At 37.2% G+C, this 18,410-nt stretch overlaps 1 long non-coding RNA gene across 1 annotated transcript in view; it reads right to left on the reverse strand.

Moving 5' to 3' along the window:
• LOC143676078 (uncharacterized) overlaps window positions 1–18,410 on the reverse strand; it is a 123,152-nt gene that overhangs the window by 4,915 nt on the left and 99,827 nt on the right. The window contains exon 2 of the long non-coding RNA XR_013171798.1: window positions 2,511–2,686. This is a non-coding gene — a long non-coding RNA (uncharacterized LOC143676078). The remainder of the gene's footprint in view (window positions 1–2,510; window positions 2,687–18,410) is intronic.

Raw genomic sequence — 18,410 nt, forward strand, 5'->3', positions numbered from 1 at the left:
ACTCATTCCCCCATCGGACTTTCCTAAGAAAATCCCTTAGCCCCACTTGCACCTTCTAAACATTAGGTAAAGTAGGTAGTATACTAATGACAATAAATTACTAATAAGCTTTCATCTTCCCTGACATTTGCATGTTTAAAGAGGATAATATTAACCTACATTTAATGGGATATCATTTTAGATATAAAATCAATAGGACTTCTTATTTTTTCTTTTTGTGGGGGGAGGGGTGGTGAGCAGAGAGGTGAGATATTTTAAGCATGTGGTTATTTTGTTTGGACAAATCAGATTCACCTGAGAGAAGACCCGGATCAGTGCCCTGAGATTTGTGCTTTTCTTCTCTTTTGCACCAGCAAAGTTCTTAAAAGCTCTAAATGGGTACTTTTCTTTGACAGTCAGAATAGAAATTCTTGTACAGTGATAACTGAAACTGAGTCACTCATACGTAAATTTTGGATATTATATATTCCTACAAAGGCATTATAAATTGTGGACTGGTCAGCAATGCTCTCCACACAATGGACAGATTTTTTAAGCCAATGTCTGTGGCCTTTGTCTCAGTAGGATCTTTCTTTAGAGCTTAACCATGGAAGGGAACATTTGCGAAAGTACGAAATTCAGTAAGAGACTCAGATTCATGCTCCAGTTTTAATGACTTATAAGCCAAAGACAGAGTTTTCTTTAAGTATAATAGTCCCCAAAGTTCATGAGCAAACAATAAAGGAAAGATTCAAAGGTAGAGAAAATCTTATTCGTAATCTGATGCAATACTTTTAAGGGTTCAGTCACCCAGCCAGTGCTGGCAATAGCAGCTTTGTAGGTGAGGAAGACAGAGAGGTTTAAAAGCTGTGAGTTCTACTCCCAGGAATCCAGGCCATGCATTGAAACACTGGAGTATCAAAGGACTTGGAGGTACCCCCATTATCAGGCCTATTTCAGTCATGGCTTTCCCCTGGTAACCAGAGGCTTACTTCTCTTCTCTTTGACCCCTTCTCTTGTTTTTATGTCTTGCCCGCAATGCCTTCTCAGCAGGCTTTTCCTCTCCAAGTAACTTCTGTCCAAAACACAACATTTGCAACTGTCTCAAAGGATCTGTGCTGTTTGTCCCACTTTGATGTGACAGACGCAGAGCACATCAAATGGTTACTGATCCCTCCACTTGACCCCCAACCTTCTCTCATCTGTCCCATATTGTAATCCAAATCTGTTTATAATATACTCCAAAGGTAGTGTGGGAGGTGGACTGACTTATATAATATACTAGAAGGGTGAGCTAAAGGGTAAAAAGGGAATTTTGCCTATTCTTTAACAATGATGTGAAAAGGAGAACGGCTAATGTTTATCCAGCACCAACCATAGAGTAGGCATTTCATGTACATTACTTCTCTTGATTCTCATGTATTACCTGTGAGGTGGTTGTTGCTATGACCACTATATAGATGAGAGCACTGAGACCCAGAGAGATTCAAGTAAGTCTTGGAAGCACCATTTAAATCAACATCTGTTGAGTTCTAAACCCATACGCTTCCCATTACAGGACATGACTTACTGCCAAACAGACACACTGGCTCATAATGAGTGCATGTATGTGTACTCCAAGGTATTGTTCTATCTTTGTTTGGCAGGGACTGCTGCTCCTGTCCCCTTCTCTGACCCACCCATCAGTTGCCTTTCTGCATCACTGACCAGTCTCAAGCAAGATAGGTTGGCCTCCCACAGCTAAACCTCAGGCCCTCATAAGATGCCCCTGATTTGTGGTAGGAGACACCAACACATGGGCTGATCCAGCCTGCACCTGGTGGTTGGTTCTGCCACAATCCACAATTACGCATCATAATATACTTTCCTCCCCTGTGTGTTTCATTACCCACTGCCACTCAGAGGCTTTAAGGGTCCAATTTGCAGGCAATGTGCCCTAGAAACTTTAAGTGAACTGAGAATTTGTTGAACTTTTTAACACCAAGCTGACTCAACAATAGATGAAGGATTATCAAGGCAAAACATGCTCTGAGCAAAAGCAAGAGAGGAGAGAATGTTAGAGGTAACAGCAAGCAAAGTGTGGGTAAAAAGGGCGCACAAGGAGGGAAAAGAGCAAGGGACAAAAGCCAGGGAAGAAAAAGAAGGAAAGGAAAGCACCAAAAGGCATCTATGCTGGCTCCTGCTCATCCTCTGCTCTTCGTATCTGAACTGGTAAGAAGTTACACTTTTTGTACCTGGCTCTATTCCTTTGAAAGTCATGATGAAGAACTGGAATTAGGAATCAGAAAATTTATGTTTTCAGCCAGTGTCTCTGTGTTGCTGCTGCTAGCTCTCCAACCTCATGTAAGTCACTTACCTTCTTCATCCTTCAGTTCTTTACCTAGCAAATGGAGATGAGGTTATTTTCTAAGGCAATTGTGAATTCAAATGAATTAACCTATTTGGTCTTCTTTATTTATACATTACAAATGTCTCCATCAACAGGGCTTTCCTCTTTCCCTACCCACTCCTGCCTCAAAGCCCCACCTTACCTGGCATAATGTCTTCATCAGCACTGACTTGGCGGAACATCCATCTACTGTGGTCAGTGTTCACTCTGTATATGAAATTTCTCTTTCCATTGTAATTGCCTTGAAGAAGTGTCGGTGCAAGGTCCTCTTTCACAGACCCTAGCACTTTCTCTTAACTACCAGGGACCTGTGCCCACCTGATAAGCAAATGAGGAGATGAACAAGTAAGTCAAAGAATGAAAAAATAGTTTCTGGGTGCCAAAGCCAGAAATCACCATCCCTTTCAATGTTATCTTCTCTTGTAATCACGTATGAATGTTTCCAAGGTATAGAGAATCCTCTCTCTTAAAAGGCAGTTGACTCAAGATCCCTGGGACTAAACAAATCTGAAAACACCCCTCTACCATAACACTTTTCTTAATACCTGTTTCTCTTCTTTCTGGTTTAACTCAGTTTAGTCATTGTCAACTTTAAAAATCCAACTTTTAGCCTGGGTTTGATGCTTCTCTGTTCTGCCCTTGCAGCCTTATCACTTATTTCTCAGTGTCACTGGCATCTCTTCTCATCTGCTTTCCTCACTTGAATCTCAGTTAGGCATTGTCATCATCTCTCCAGGAAACCTTTCTAATCATACGAATTAATGTTAAACACCCTGCTTGCCTTTTATCTCCATAGACCTTAGCGAAATAAAATGCACATATGTGGTGCTTAATAAATATATGTTAAAAAATGAATGCCTTAACAGGAATTCCAAAAATCTTTTTGAGAATTTTCTGTGGTCTCTTGATTTTTTTTGTGTTTGTGTCTATCTAGCAAGAATATTTCCTGCTGTAATTACAGCTTTTCGTGTTTGAGTATATTGCACAATCCATGTCCTTTAGCCTAAGTCCCTGGTACTCTGTAAATACTGAGTCAGTAAAGGAATGAATTACCAGTCTATACTCTTTGATAAAAGACAAGAATTAATGTATAGATCCTTCTGAAAAGTATACAGGATGGTGACTCACCTTAATTTAATTGCACTTTAAACTGAGCACCACTGAAATGTGGATGTATTCCAGGCAGAACATGGGATTTTCATCACCAGAAAGAGAAATTTATCTTTCTTCAATGTTTATGTCCAACTGAAAGGGTGATGAATTACTTCTTGTTAATCCCTACATGTAGGAAATTATAAATCTTGACCTGTTTGCCATACCCAAAAATGTGGTGCTCCATGGTTTATGTTCAATTGATAATTCAATTCAACAAATATCTACTAAACATCAGATATAAGATAAAATGGGGGTGTCAAAGTATCAACTAAAGATACCAGATAGGGTGGGGATAAAGTTGCAAGTAAAGAACTGGCCCTGCCTTCGTGGAATGCACTGTGTACTCCATAAGGCTAAAAGACATTAAACAAGGAACTACAGTGAATGATACTAAAAAATTATATAATTCTGTGCTTAGCTGAATGGAAATTATGGAACTGATGGCAATATTTGGAAAAAACAGCGAAAATGCAGCTGAAGCATACAAATATGTGTGTGTGTATATCTATATATATATGTGTATATGCATATATATATATATATATATATATGAAATCTCTTTTATCAAATCTTCTCTAAGATGTTTAGTTTTTTTTAAAAAACACTGAAAGACTTGGTAGTTATGAATACTTTGCAGACCCATATCATGGAACATGAAAATACAAAGTAACATACATGGACACACACATACACTCATGTTACATAGTGAAATTTGAGTAAATTCTGTAGAATGTATCAATGTTAGTTTCCTCATTTTGATCATTTATTTTCAAATTATTTCAAAATAAATAGCTAAAAATATCAGGCATGCTACAAATACTGCAACCTAAATTGTTTCTTCATATAAAAGGCTGGAGAAAACATGTTTTTTTTTTCTGGTGTTAATGCTGTTGTTGTATTTATTTATGTATTGTTATTTTTAAAACAGTTTTATTGAGATACACTCACACATACAGACCATCTGAAGTATACAATCCCTGGCTCACAGTATCATCACGTAGTTGGGCATACATACCCATGAAGAACTCTGGAATATTTTCACTACTCCAGAAAGGAAATAAAAATAAAAAATAAAACCCAAATCCTTCCATACCTTTTATCCACCCCCCACCCATTGACCAATACTATTGGTGTGGTATGTTTGACAATAGTCAATGAAAGAATATTAAAATATTACTGTTAACCATAGTCCATAGTTTGTAATAGGTACATTTTTCCCGTGTATCCATCTATTTTTTTAAATATTTGTGCCCTTGTTATTTATTTTTAATCCATATGTTTTACTATCTGTCCATACCATAGATAGAAGGAGCATAAGACACAAGGTTTTCACAATCACATAGTGACATTGCGAAAGCTATACCATTATACAATCATCTTCAAGAAACAAGGCTACTGGAACACAGCTCTACAGTTTCTGGAACTTCCCTCTAGCCTCTCTAATGCACCTTAGACTAAAAAGGAGATATCTATATAATGCATAATAATAACCTCCAGGGTAACCTTTTGACTCTGTTTGAAATCTCTAGCCATCGAAACTTTATTTTGTCTCATTTCTCCCTTACCCTTTTGGTTGAAAAGGTTTTCTCAATCCCTTGATGCTGAGTTCCAGCTCATTCTAGGATTTCTGTCCCACATTGCCAGGGAGGTTTACACCCCTGAGTGTCATATTCTATGTAGAAAGGAGGAGGGCAATGAGTTTGATTGCCAGGATGGTTAAGAGAGAGAGGCCATATCTGAGTAACAAAAGAGGTTCTCTGAGGGTGATTCTTAGGACTAATTTTAAGTAGGCTTAGCTTATCCTTTGCAGGGATAAGTTTCATATGAACAAACCCTAAGATTGAGGGCTTGGCCTATTGATTTGGTTGTCCTTACTACTTGGAGGAATATCAGGAATTCTCCAAACAGGGAAGCTGAATTTTCCCCCTTACTCGCCATTCTCCCAAGGGGACTTTGCAAATATTTCTTTATTCACTGTTCAAATCACTCTGTGATTTATTGGGGCATCACACTGGACGAACTTACAATATCTCATGCTTTATTCAAGGTTCCATGTATTTATTGTGTTCAATCAACCTGTCCATATTAGTTATACTAGGAAATGTACTAGTCAAAATGCAAATTTTGTGCCAAATAAACATTTTTTGCTTTACTCTCACATAGAAGTTGAAGTTTCAAAATATGAACGACCATCCACTATGAACATGGTTTTGTTATAATGCTGGAATTTTGGTATTTTCCCCTCTTAAAAATTCACTTGATGTTCCCCAGTGCTTGCCCATGCAAAAAAAAACAAAAAAAAAGTAAAAATACTCTTGAATGTTTTATACTATCTTTTCTACAGCATTTAAATATGATTTCAATGGTTTCTAACAAAGACTTAAAAGAATATGTCTTTTAAAAACATTTTTTCCATTAGAAAAGAGTCTGCTTTGGACAGTTTCTTGCTAAATATTAAGACAGAATATGAAAGATTTAGTAAAAATACTTTCAAAAGTTAACCTATTTCATCAACCTAATTCGTCAAGCATATCTTCTTTGCCATGACAGTTCAAAGAATTACAGAAAACTGTTGAAATATCTGATAAATCATCACTTCAGGTTTCAAGTATTATCTAAAAAATCTAGGTCCTGCTCACAGAAATGAAAAATAGGCTTATCCTTAACAAGACTCAATTATTACACCCATCCCTCAGCTCTGCATTTTGTTGGGTTAGTAGTCAAAATCAACACCTTCAATGTCTTTTTAACTATCGCTGAGATTCTTTTATTTTGCACTGTTGTCAGAGTAAAGCAGTATATCTTACTGTTATTTTAGCAGTATAGTTCTATAATCAATGAAACCATTGGGCTTTCTGTGAACTAAGGAATGTTTTTAATTTTTTTTTTTTTTTTTGCAATTTAAAGCAATATCAGTAATGTTTACCTCCAATAATTCTAAGACAAATTACTAATCTAAATGAACGTCAACAATATTTCTTTTTCATGTAAACATGAGTATTTGTTTTTATCACAGCCAGACCCAAGTTTTGACATAAGGGTGTATTTCTGCTACAATAAATGTGGAGCTGGCATGAAGGAGATCCAGCACTTGTCTCATTTTTCCAATGTGTACTCTTGGTAGCCTAAGGAGCTAATAAAATAGTTGATAGAAAAATGTTTTGGGAAATGCATTGTAAATTTTTATCACAATGCTACCCAAATCTTCTTTTGCTCCCCATTTCCTTCAGAATTAACGGGCATAAAATAATAATAGCGCAACAATATATACCTATGTAGTGTTTACTACGTTCGAGGCACTCTTCTAAATACTTCATATATTTTAATTCATTTTATGCTCACAAAATCTCCATGAGGAAGATTCTATTTTTAGCCTCAGAGATGAAGAAATGGAGGCTTAAGGCGAGTTAAATAATTTGCTTTAGGTTTACACAACTAGAGTGGGTTTAGATTCCAAGCACAACCGAGCTCTAGAATTTACTACTTTTAATGTCCACCCTAAATTGCCTCATTTAATAAAACACCTTAGCTTCATATTCAAGTACAGCTTCCATTTGGCTCTGTGCAACTTTTCACACCTCACCTCCCTTGACATTTCATCCTTAGCCAAATGGAAAACCTGCCACTCACCACAATGGCTTTTCTTTTCCAGTTCTCTGAACTCGTCCACACTGCTTTTGCTTACCCTGACATTCGTAGATCTTCCATTCTGAAACTATCTGAGCCATAGGAGTCATTTTTCCCCAGCCATATCAAAAACTTCCCTAATCATATATGGTTCAGAAACATAGTGGCCAGCCTTTGAAGGACTTCTGTGGCCTTGGCAATGAGGACATCAGTGAGGCCATGGATAGGTTGCAAGTTGGAAATTCAGCAAACATCACACCTCTTAAATTCTGCCTCAGCTCTGGGTGTCAAGAGATAACGCTAGTGACTGAAATAGAATTTCTTCTCTTCCTATGAGGATGGAGGCTCAGAACTAGATTCAATAACATGAGACTTCTTGCAGTTCTGTCTCTGCAGATTGACACAAGTAGGGTCACAAATATAACCAAATTCTAGGAAGGTATACCCAGGGGAGTAAGGGAGCACAAATACAAGACCTGTCAATCAGAATGAAGGGAGTAGCAACATAGCCTGGGAAGACTATAGGCTATTTGACCAGTGTTTGAAGACTGAGAAGAAATTAGGCAGGCAAAGATGGGGAAAGGTGGAGCAGAGAGATAGGTTTGTGGGGGGTGGGGAATGTTTACAAGCAGAGAAAGCCACTTTTTGTTAATGTGCAAAAGCAGAAGCAAACAAGTGGGTAATCTGGATTAGTTAAATGTATGAGTGTACATGTCTATGTTTGTGTACATATGTATTTATCTCTGTGTGTGTGTATATATATATACATGCATAAACAAATACATGCATACATACAGACATATATATATATATGTACACACATACACACACAGATATACATTCACATATACATATACATATATATGGGCATCGTGACTGTTGCTTAGTACTTCTTCAATAAAAATTAGTGTCTTCCTGTTTTATCTGGCTTTCCCACACTGCCCAGGGTCTAGCATAATATATAAGGTTTGCGAACTTAGTAGTTTTTGCGTATCAGCTTTTCTTTTCTTCATATAAAAACCTTTAACACATCTCTGGAATTTTTTATTTAGAAAGCAGAATGAGTACTCTATATAAGTAATTCAGATTGTGATCTTCATAAGAATACTTTCCTATTTCATTGAAAAGGAAAGCCATCCTTGTATACTCTACCTGCAGATTTCAAGGTAAATCATAAAGGTCGTTTGGGAATTTTATTGTTGTTTTACCTAATTATCTAATTATACACTCCTTCCACCTTTGATGTGGCAGTCAGTATAATTAATATGTGTCATCTCAATTACAAATTAACAAATAAGTTTTTTTCAGCAAGTAAAATGATTTTGCCTATCTTTCCCCTGTGTAGCAGTTTGCCAAATGTATTCCACCATGTGCTTTTGAAAAGGATATTTTATGAATAGGTATAAAATTCATGGGCCTGCAATGTAAAATTGGCATAATTGATTTGATAAATGGCTGCCATTTAATTTGGGAAAATATTTGTGTTGTATTCCACTGTTAGCACAGCTCTATTTTGCTTCTCTGGGCCAGCACTGTGAAACAATTCACAGCAAAATTAATATAACCTAAAAAGAAATTTAAGATAAAAGTCAGAACAACCACCTTCCAAACAGGAGAAGATCCACTAATCCAAAGCAAAGGCAAAAAGCCCTAATTAAATACCAAATCAAACTAGCTCATTTTTTTTTAAAGAGATTTTTCAGCCTTTCAGTGATTTTCTTATTCTTAGAAACAAAAGAAAAGGAGTTGCAGAGCGTGGGAGCCTTACAGACAAACAGCCCCAAACTTCCATCTTCTATTTAGCAAAGTGAACGAGGAAAAGGATTGTTATTCAACTAATAAATAGGTATTGTTTTCTAAACTACTGGTAACTGTGCAAGAGAAACAACATGCTAAAATGCCTCCTTCTGGCTTCCTCATCTGGAAGCCTCTCCCTGTCCATCAGATTCTTGTCCAAATGCCCCCTGGCAGCTGTCACCCTCCAGATTTGCAGAGATAAGCTGAATGACCTTGCCACCAGTGAAAGTTGGAAGAAAGCTCATTTCTACAGAAAGACAGGGAGATGACAGGTTTCTTTTGTTGCTGTTTTGTATTTTGTTTTTCCAGGGCAAGGCGACTCACTTGGTGGACATAACAGGCAATCTGGCTTCCACATAGACAATCCAGATGGTTGTTAGCAGTTGAGAGGGTTTGGTCATCAGGAGACTCAGTCCAACGCTTTTATTATGAGGCGACCTTCTCCTCATTGCCTGAGAGCCACATGGTCTCTTCTAGAGGACTGTGCATTTTGAATATAATGGTTGGTTTTAAAATTTCTAGCTAACATCCACACTACTGTTCATTTTTTAATATATGCATTATAAGAAAGCATGTGAAATTGAGGACAGTGAAATATTGTTCTATTTTCCTGTTTTCTTATAGCAAAGTCCTCATCTATCTTGAAGCTGCAATATATTAATTAAGGTAGACATTAATTAATGTATATTAATCCTGGCCCTGACCCTAACTCACTGTCTGACCCTAGAAAAGTTGCTTCTATTTTCTACATTTTATTAATCTCTAAACTGAAATAGTCTCAGGTACCTTTCAGCAGTAACAGAAAATGATCAGTTTAATTTAGTTAATTCTGCTTCACTGCATTTTCAGGTTTCAAATGAATGTCTACTAAATGTCAGAAACTGATAGGAGCATGGTCCATATTCTCAGGGAGTTCAAAGTAATGTTTATATATATATAAGCATTATTTTATGTGTATATATATTATATATATATATATAATGTATACACACATATACACATGCACACATTTAGCCTCGATACAAAGTTCAATTTTTATAAGTGTAGTTAAAATCTAAGAGCGGAAGTTGAAATAACATAATCTGAAGCACTAATTAATTAGAGGACTCAGTCACAACTTATAGAATTAACTAGAACACAATACAAAACATAAATTAAGTCCAACATTCTAGACTTAGACTAAGCCTACTTAGAAATGGGTGAAAGGATTATCAAAGAAGGATGAAATCAGAAGTTCTGTTGAATAATTTGGGAACTGAATTTAGCTAAATACTCCCTTTATTGGAATGGAAATAGAAGTGTATCCAACCATAAGAAATAGAGTATGGAAAGGTTAGAAGAATAATTCCAAGCCGAATTTTACTAAGGAGTGTTTGAGAGTCAAAGTCAGGAAACAACAAAGAACAAACTCAAAGATCCATTGGATGAGTGAAAGTAAGAATTGATCTGGGATTAATGAAGGAAACCAGTGTACTATTTCTGACAGTGTTATGACCTCTGACGGCATACATCACCCTTGTAGTAGGCTTTGATTGGCATTTGGGGTTGTGGTGCTGAGCTGCCTTCTAACATCAGCGGCAGCAGAAATAGACAGCCCCCTATCCAACCTTTCAGAGGCTTTGGGGCTAGGGCTTTTCACTTGCTAGGGACCCTGGGAAAAGGCACTGAGATATTTTGCACACTCCTTCATGTGAAAGGTGAGTTTTCAAGGCCAATGCCCAGGATAAATATATTCCTTGACGTCATCAGAGGAGGAGGGATTGTCTGGGAAGCTATCTCTATGGCTGCTAATTTGACTGCTAATTTGGCAGATACAACAGTTCAGGAAGACTGTTTAGAAATATTTGTGCATTCTGATTGCAGTGACATTTTCCCTCCAGGCACAGTTATTGGAGATCTGTGACAAATGTCTGTATTTTGCTAATGCAAATGCCCTATGTTGGCCTAGGTTCATAGAGCTGGCATGACTAAGTGCTGACCTTGACTAAGCAGTTCCAGAAATGGTCTGAGTCATGCATGGAGCTAAGTGTCTGAGGTCCAAGAAACACACATTGGAGCAAATTCAAGACCAGAAATGATAACACCTGATGATTGCCTTTCCTGCTCAATAGTCAGACATGTGTGCAAGTGGTACAGCTAGCTTAAAACAGAGATTCTCAGCCATAACTCTATATTTGAATCACCTGGAGAGCCCTTAAAATCTCTGAAACCCAGGCCACACCCCATATAAATTAAATCACAACCCTGGGGGTAAGGTGTTGGACCCAGGCATCAATAATATTTTTAAGTTCTACAAATGATTCAAATGTGCAACCAAGGTGGAAAACAACTGGCCTAAAGACACTGTAAAGATTTCTTATGGTATCTTATCACAGATCACTTTTCAGTTGATCTCTTTATTATTATTTTTATCACCTGAAATGAGTATATCACATGGCTTCATTACTTGCTCTGAATGCATATAATAGGCAAACAATATATATATAGGCAAAATTTTTCTTATTTTTAGTATAAGGCAAAGGGAGAAAATGAATCAAAACAACAATGAAATATGAATAACAACATAAATAATACAAGGGTGAATGTTCTTTTGTTAAGAGTCTACATTTCTGACAGTAGCATAAACTCATGTTTTGGTGACATAATTTTTGCCATATTCTCTACCTTATCTTTTAAGCCAATAGCAGTTATAAGCCAACCCCACAGGTAAGTGCCTAAAATTTTTATTTCATTTTAAGTTGTGCCAAATCCTTCTAAGTAAAAAAAGAAATGATTTGAAAACTATTAACCCAATTAAAACAATAATGAAGGTGCACATTTTGCTTTTGGACAGAATTTTTATCATATCCACATTGCATTTTCTGACATTGAATCCAAGAACTGTCATAGACAAAGATGAGTCTGCTTTTAGACTGGTTCTTGATAGCATGACACAGTGATCTGAAAGAGAAGTTTCAACAGGGGGAGCTAGTTAGCTAATTGGTTACAGATTGTGACTGAAATTTTACAGAATGAAGACACTTCCAGAGTTCAAGGAAAACCTAGAGAAAGCAGCCTTTCCACATTGATGCTTTTAGAAGCCTCCTGTTCCATTTCTACTCCTGCCTTCCCTATGAAGCAGACTGATTATGAAACTCTCACACCAGCCCAGCAAGGTAGCTGGTTAAGGCTTGATAAGCAAAAAGCAAATAGGAATCATGAATCTCACAGAAATGAAACCATGAAGACTAAAAGAATTGTCATTATCCTCTAAGTCTTGCAGTTTAGAGTGACTAAGGGAATACGCGTATACAAGTGAACTCTGTGTTGAAAACCTTTGGACGTGGGTAGAGCAAAGCAGTATAAGTAATTTGACAGTATTAACTGCAAAACCAGACTTTTAACACCTCCCTGCGGTATCTAATTTCTGCTAACGGGTGGTAATTCGTAAGATGAGTATGTAAGCATGCAACAACTACACTTATTTTTTTCTAAGAGGTGAGAATTGCAAAGCTGTTTTTATTAGTTTTTCTCTTCTTACTTCTATTTCTTTCCTCTCTCCTAGCTGCTGTTCCTTAAACCACACTATCGGTTCTCTTCCTCCTTCTTCTGTCTGCATTTTTTTTCTTTGTTGGAACCAAGATCAAACATAGTTGCTTTTGTGGTTTTCTGTTCATTCTCTCATTTTCTTCCTTGATAGGCAGAAAATAAGTTCCCTGTCCACATTCACACCTGCACAAGCTGGCCGCACAAAGGCACAGCAGGGGCCAGGGACAGCTTTGCCATCAGCCTCTTGAAACAATATTCCCAATATTCCAAGGAAGAGCAGCATGGGCATGTGTACATATATGGAATCGTGTTCATTTGTGTGCAGTGTGAATAGGGTATACCACTAACTTGTGTAAAGGTGTGTGTGTGTGTATATATATATATAAAGATAGACACACCCCCATATGTGCAGCATGTGCTAAATATTTGATTTGAACCACTGTGGATGAATTGTAAGTATATATTAATATTTACGTATATAAATCCATGTACATTTATACACACACTCTCTATAGTAAATCTATAGCCAACTAAGTGATTTCAAATACATTTTCTCATTTGCAACCTAGAAGGGAGAATAAAACATCACTCTACATAAATACCTTCTCATAGATTAGTCTCAGAGCTAAGATGGTAGAATGGGACAAGACTATTTATCTTGTGCTTTGGCTTGACAGAGGTAAAAGCAAAAGTTTAGAGTCCAAAAGAGCTAGGTTTAAAGCCTGGCTTCACCACTTCCAACCACGTTGGTTTGGGGCATATTCATTACTCTTACCATGCCTTAATGTCCTCAATTCTGAAATGAGGTTAAATAAACTCTTACAGTTGTTTATATGGACTGAGACAATACGTGTAAATTGACTTATAAACCTCCTGGTAGATAGAAAATAATAGTGTCCATTATTATATGCATGTAAATTTGTATCATTTAGTATAAACATAATATCCTTAAAACACTTTAAAATAAAGTATACAAAATATGTTTATATATTGTCTCAAATTCCTAAGCAGTCTCGGTTCAAGAGTCCTAACATTTTTCTGCCAGTGGAGTTTCATTAATATAAGAACCACTGTTAGTGGTAGGGCAGAAATGCAGGTGATTATTATGGAGTTTAAAGCTTCCATAGTAAGATTCATTGAAAAAATATTTATTAAGCATCTTTAAAGATCAGAAGCTTTAGTATTGTAAACTAGATATCAAGAAATAAGAAATGTCATTTAAAAAGGAAATTGACTCCAAACTTGGAAGGTTTTTAAAGTTGGGGGAAAAATGTAATGGTTTGGAGGGCAGGGGAAGGATACAGGAATTAAGGACATAGTAAGCTAACGTGAGGAGCATATTTATACCACTGTCATGATGTGTTAATATTCAGACTGCAGTCACTGTGGCTCTGGCCTCACTGATTTTAAAGTTAAAAAAAAAAGACTTAAGATACAGCACCTATTGTATTTGCTAATTAACTTACTGAATCTCAGCTTCTACATCTCTAAAATGGCAATTAACCAGATTATGCCTTCTAGGGAAGGTGGTGGAAATTAAATTCATAGAAGATGTAAGTCACCTACCATGTTAGCCAAACTTGATGTTTAATAAATGTGACTTTCCTTCTTACCCTCCATTATTCCTCTTACATCTTTCCTTTTTCCCTCTTTCCCTGCCTTCTGTCTCCTTATAGCCCTAGGCCATCCAAAATCCAGAGCCTGGGGCAGTTATTCTATATGTATGTGGTTTTTTGGGGGTGGTAGTGGTGGTGATGATTCTAAGCATGATAACTGTTATGATGGAGAGAGGGACTGGGAAATTTTAGCTCATGTAGAAGTTTGGAGGGATGTATAGATTCAGACACAGATACATCACATAGGTTGCTCTTCATTGAAGGACTAGCTGTCCTTACTGTTGGGAGTATTGACAGACAGCATTTAACTCTTGCTTCTTCAGGGTCTGGCCCAGTTGCAGAGCTTGTTTAAGATCATACGTCTTCTCTGGGAAGCTCACAACTATGACTGATTGGCGGCGGGATGGGGATTGTAGGACGTGTGAAACTTTGGTCATTTTACCACAATTCAGAGACTCTTTTAAAAGACCATTTAGGTCATGAAGTCCCCATTGGGTCAGTCAAGGCTGTCCTGGGCTTGCTTTGCAACTCATCTTCTCCCTTCCACAGGTGTTAAAGGGGTTCTGTAAATAAACCTCCTTCACATTTGTTCTAATTTTCAAGATCTGCCAAAAGCAGATACTATAGAATGGGTTGGCCTTTAAAAATGGGAATTCATTAGCTTACAAGCTTACCATTTTGAGGTCATGAAAAATATCCACATCAAGGTAATGCTTTCTCTCCAATGACAACCTTCTTGGCAATCCTGGACTCCTATGTCACACGGTAAGGTCTATGGTGGCATCTGCTCATCTCTCCCTTCTCTTCCGAGTTTTGATGCTTTCGAGTTCTTGCTTCCACTGCCTTCTTTCTTCCCATATTCATCCCACTTGTAAAGGACTCCAGTAAGAAGATTACAACCTTCTCTGAGTCATGCCTTAACTGAAGTAACCTCATGAAAACCAATTTGCAATAGGTTTGCAGCCACAGGATTATATTAGCTTCAAGGACATAATCTTCTGGGGCACGTACAGTTTCAAATCACCACAGCATTAACCTCTGTCTCAGGGTCTGCATCCCCAAGAATCCAACCTACAATAAGTGGTCATTAAGGAACTTATGCCTCTGCATCCATTGATTCTTTTTTTTTTTTCTCTATCCCCACTGATATATTTGATAAGTGTACAGGACCAGAGATGGCGTCAGTCGGGGAGTGAAGGGAGTAAAAAAGAGGCCAGGAGAGGGCTGGGAGGGGGAGTAGGGATGGAGAGGTGAGGAGAGGGAGAGAAACAAAGACACAGAAAAGGGAGAGGGAGAGAGAGGCAGTGGGCAGGGGTGGGGGGAGAGCAGCCAGCCTGGGGGCATTCATTGATTCTTAATTTGTATATTTATAAAGAGGAACATATGCAAAAGGTGTGAGCCCAACTTGAAGACTCTGGAAATGTTAAGTGAGGATTTATTGCTACTCAAAGAATTTCTTCTAGAAAAAGTCATGGCTCATTATGAGGCTGAGAAAGGACTTTAAAGCTGTTATGTGAGTAGCAGTCATATACAGTATCTGGTAGAACTATAAATATGTTCATTGGACTTTTGTACATTTTGCACACTCATTCCTGCCAAATGATCACTGGCCCAGGATGGGTGAGATGATTTCAACCCTTGGGTCCTCATGTTCTTTATCAGTTTTATTTGGATGACAAGTGGATTGGGGGTATGAGCCTAACTGCTTCCACTCTCTTTAATCTTTTATTCTGATGGACTTTTCTCAAGGGCAATGCAAAGAGAGACATCATGGAGCCCAAAATGGATCTTTAAAAAGAGGAGAAATTCAAAGTCTATTATTAAAATAAACTTTAACAACCGTTAAGAGTTATTACCAGTTTGATGCTATTGATGAGGTTCACTGTGATGAAACTGCTTCTTCTATTTCCCTGCCATTCAAATGAGGTTCAGAGACAGTGGATTCTATGTTTGAGAGGAAAAAATTATATAACTTTACCCATTGTGTAAAAAAGGCAAAGAAGCTAAAGGGAAGGGGATGCAAACTTTCTGAACCCAGCCTAATTTGCACAATGAAGATAAAAACAGTCAATATTTATTGGGCTCTGTCCATGTGCCAGGTGCTGCGAGGTGTTTTAATCCCAATACGAACCTAAGAAGTAGATCATATTATCCTCATTGTATAGATGAGAAAAGTGGGGCTTTAGAGAAATTATGTGCTTCACCCAGAGGCACACAGTGAGGAAATGGTAGCATTGAGATATGTCTTTAGACAGTCTAGCCGGGAATTATTCTCTTAATTTCCATGATATAACCCCTCTCAATGCTGCATAGGGTCATTAGGAGTGCTGGAAACAATATATGTAAAGCAACTATCAGATATTTGGCATGTAGGAAGTGCCCAGGAAAAGATCATGAATGGACATTCCTTTTGTATTTGGGACAATTAAAGAATTAAATTGCCATTAAAGAATACTATTTAGCCATTTCGCTTAGTCTGGTCTAATGTGGGACTTTTTAGAGATGGGTGATTCCCTGGTGGCCTGAATCCAGGAAACTGAAAATCAGGAGGGCACAGCAAAATTCTTAGGATCCCCGAAGTGCAATTGTTTAAAGGCTAAATCACCCCAGAACTTCATGCAGCTCTATTAAAATAAATGAGAGCAACCCATGTGTGAGTGTGCTGAGTGACCCCCCAGAGGGAAGAGGAACTGCTAGCTGTTCCAGACCACTAAGCCCTCACAGCTGAGTCCCCACTGGTAATGAACCAGAAGAACAAGAAGATGTTGTTGTCTTAGGGAAATATACATTATAAGATCCATAACCATCAATCTGTGGTCTTGCTGGAAAAAAAACTTAAGGAATACAATACATTTAGATAGATTCTTCCAATATCTAGCCAAACAAATCAAAATGAAATTAAGAAATACAAGTTATATTTACTCAGAAATACACACTTTAAAAGCTTCTTGACTTTGCGAATGCTTCTCCCATTAAGCCTCTATTTAGGTGTATTGTTTACTACTTAAGCACTGATTAATTTACATTTCTTTCTTTTTGTCTTTGAGTCATAATTACCCTACAGAAAATGCAATTTTAGAAAATGTAACATTTACTAAATAGAATGGGTGTAAACAGTAATGAACCCACTGAAGAAGAGTTCACTATTTGTTAAATGAACATTCGTAAGTATCTTGAAATTAGAAGGAATAATGTCCATGACTTTTGGGAGCATTTAGAGAAATCAAAGCTGGAAGCAAGTGCACTATTTTTGCTTAGATCCAAATACCAGTCATTGTTTTCCTATCTTCCCTTTTTATCACTAAATTAATCTGATCTTTAGATTTTTTTCTGAAAAAAAAAAAGAGAGATTTCCATGTATCATACTTGTACTGAATGCCTACTATGCACCACACATTGAGGAAATAGAGATGAAAAAACACCCATGACTCTTTCCTCAAGGAAGTCTCAATGCTGTGGGCTTACAGGGGAAAGAGAACCAGCAATGGGGCTCTAAGGTGTTGCAGGGATGTTATAGATTCTAATATTTGTGACAATATGCAGCATGGCCATTCCTTAATCCCGCTTTTATGAATGAGAAAGTTGAGGGTCAGAGAAGTGAAGGAAGTGCCTTGGGTCCTACAAGAATTTGGGATAGAATTCCAAACCAAGTCAGTCTGCTTAAAAAGGCAATGCTGTTCAGACTCAGTTGAGTGTGAACAGTACATACAAGTGATATTTGGAGTTTGGCCGACCCCTGACTCTAGCTGTGGCCAATATGCTCAGCACATTAACATGCCAGAGCTTTCCCTTGCCTGTATTTCACATGTGGCGGCAGTATCATCCCTGTGCCAGGCATGAATATAATTTTAATGAGCTTCTTTTCCCTTTGTTGTTTTGTTTCAAAAATTATTTATTTTATCACAATAGCTTCTCTTAAGTTAGCATGTTTAATAAATATGCTTACTCTAGAATATCAATTCCAAACCTTTTAATTTTCTAGCAAGACTGCATTTCAGGATTTAGATTCCCAAAGTATACTCCACAAAGAAATGACCTTTTTCAGTGGAAAATCTAATGAAATTCCATTTTTACCCTTGAAGTATCTATGCAATAAAAACCATGTTTCCTGCTTCATAGGATATTTTTTCAGACATTCTCAACATGTACTTTTGTATTGTTGTTATGAAGGAATAAGATAAAGGTCGTGGAGCCATACCATAAACTGAAAATTCCTATACAAATAATAGCTGTTGTTAATAAAGAAAATGTCAAGATATGTTACCTTTAAAATTTCATTTAACAATATTAGGATAAAAAATTACCTAATAGTATATACA

Source organism: Tamandua tetradactyla, chromosome 3 (genome assembly GCF_023851605.1).
Source record: "Tamandua tetradactyla isolate mTamTet1 chromosome 3, mTamTet1.pri, whole genome shotgun sequence".
Lineage (NCBI taxonomy): Eukaryota > Metazoa > Chordata > Mammalia > Pilosa > Myrmecophagidae > Tamandua > Tamandua tetradactyla.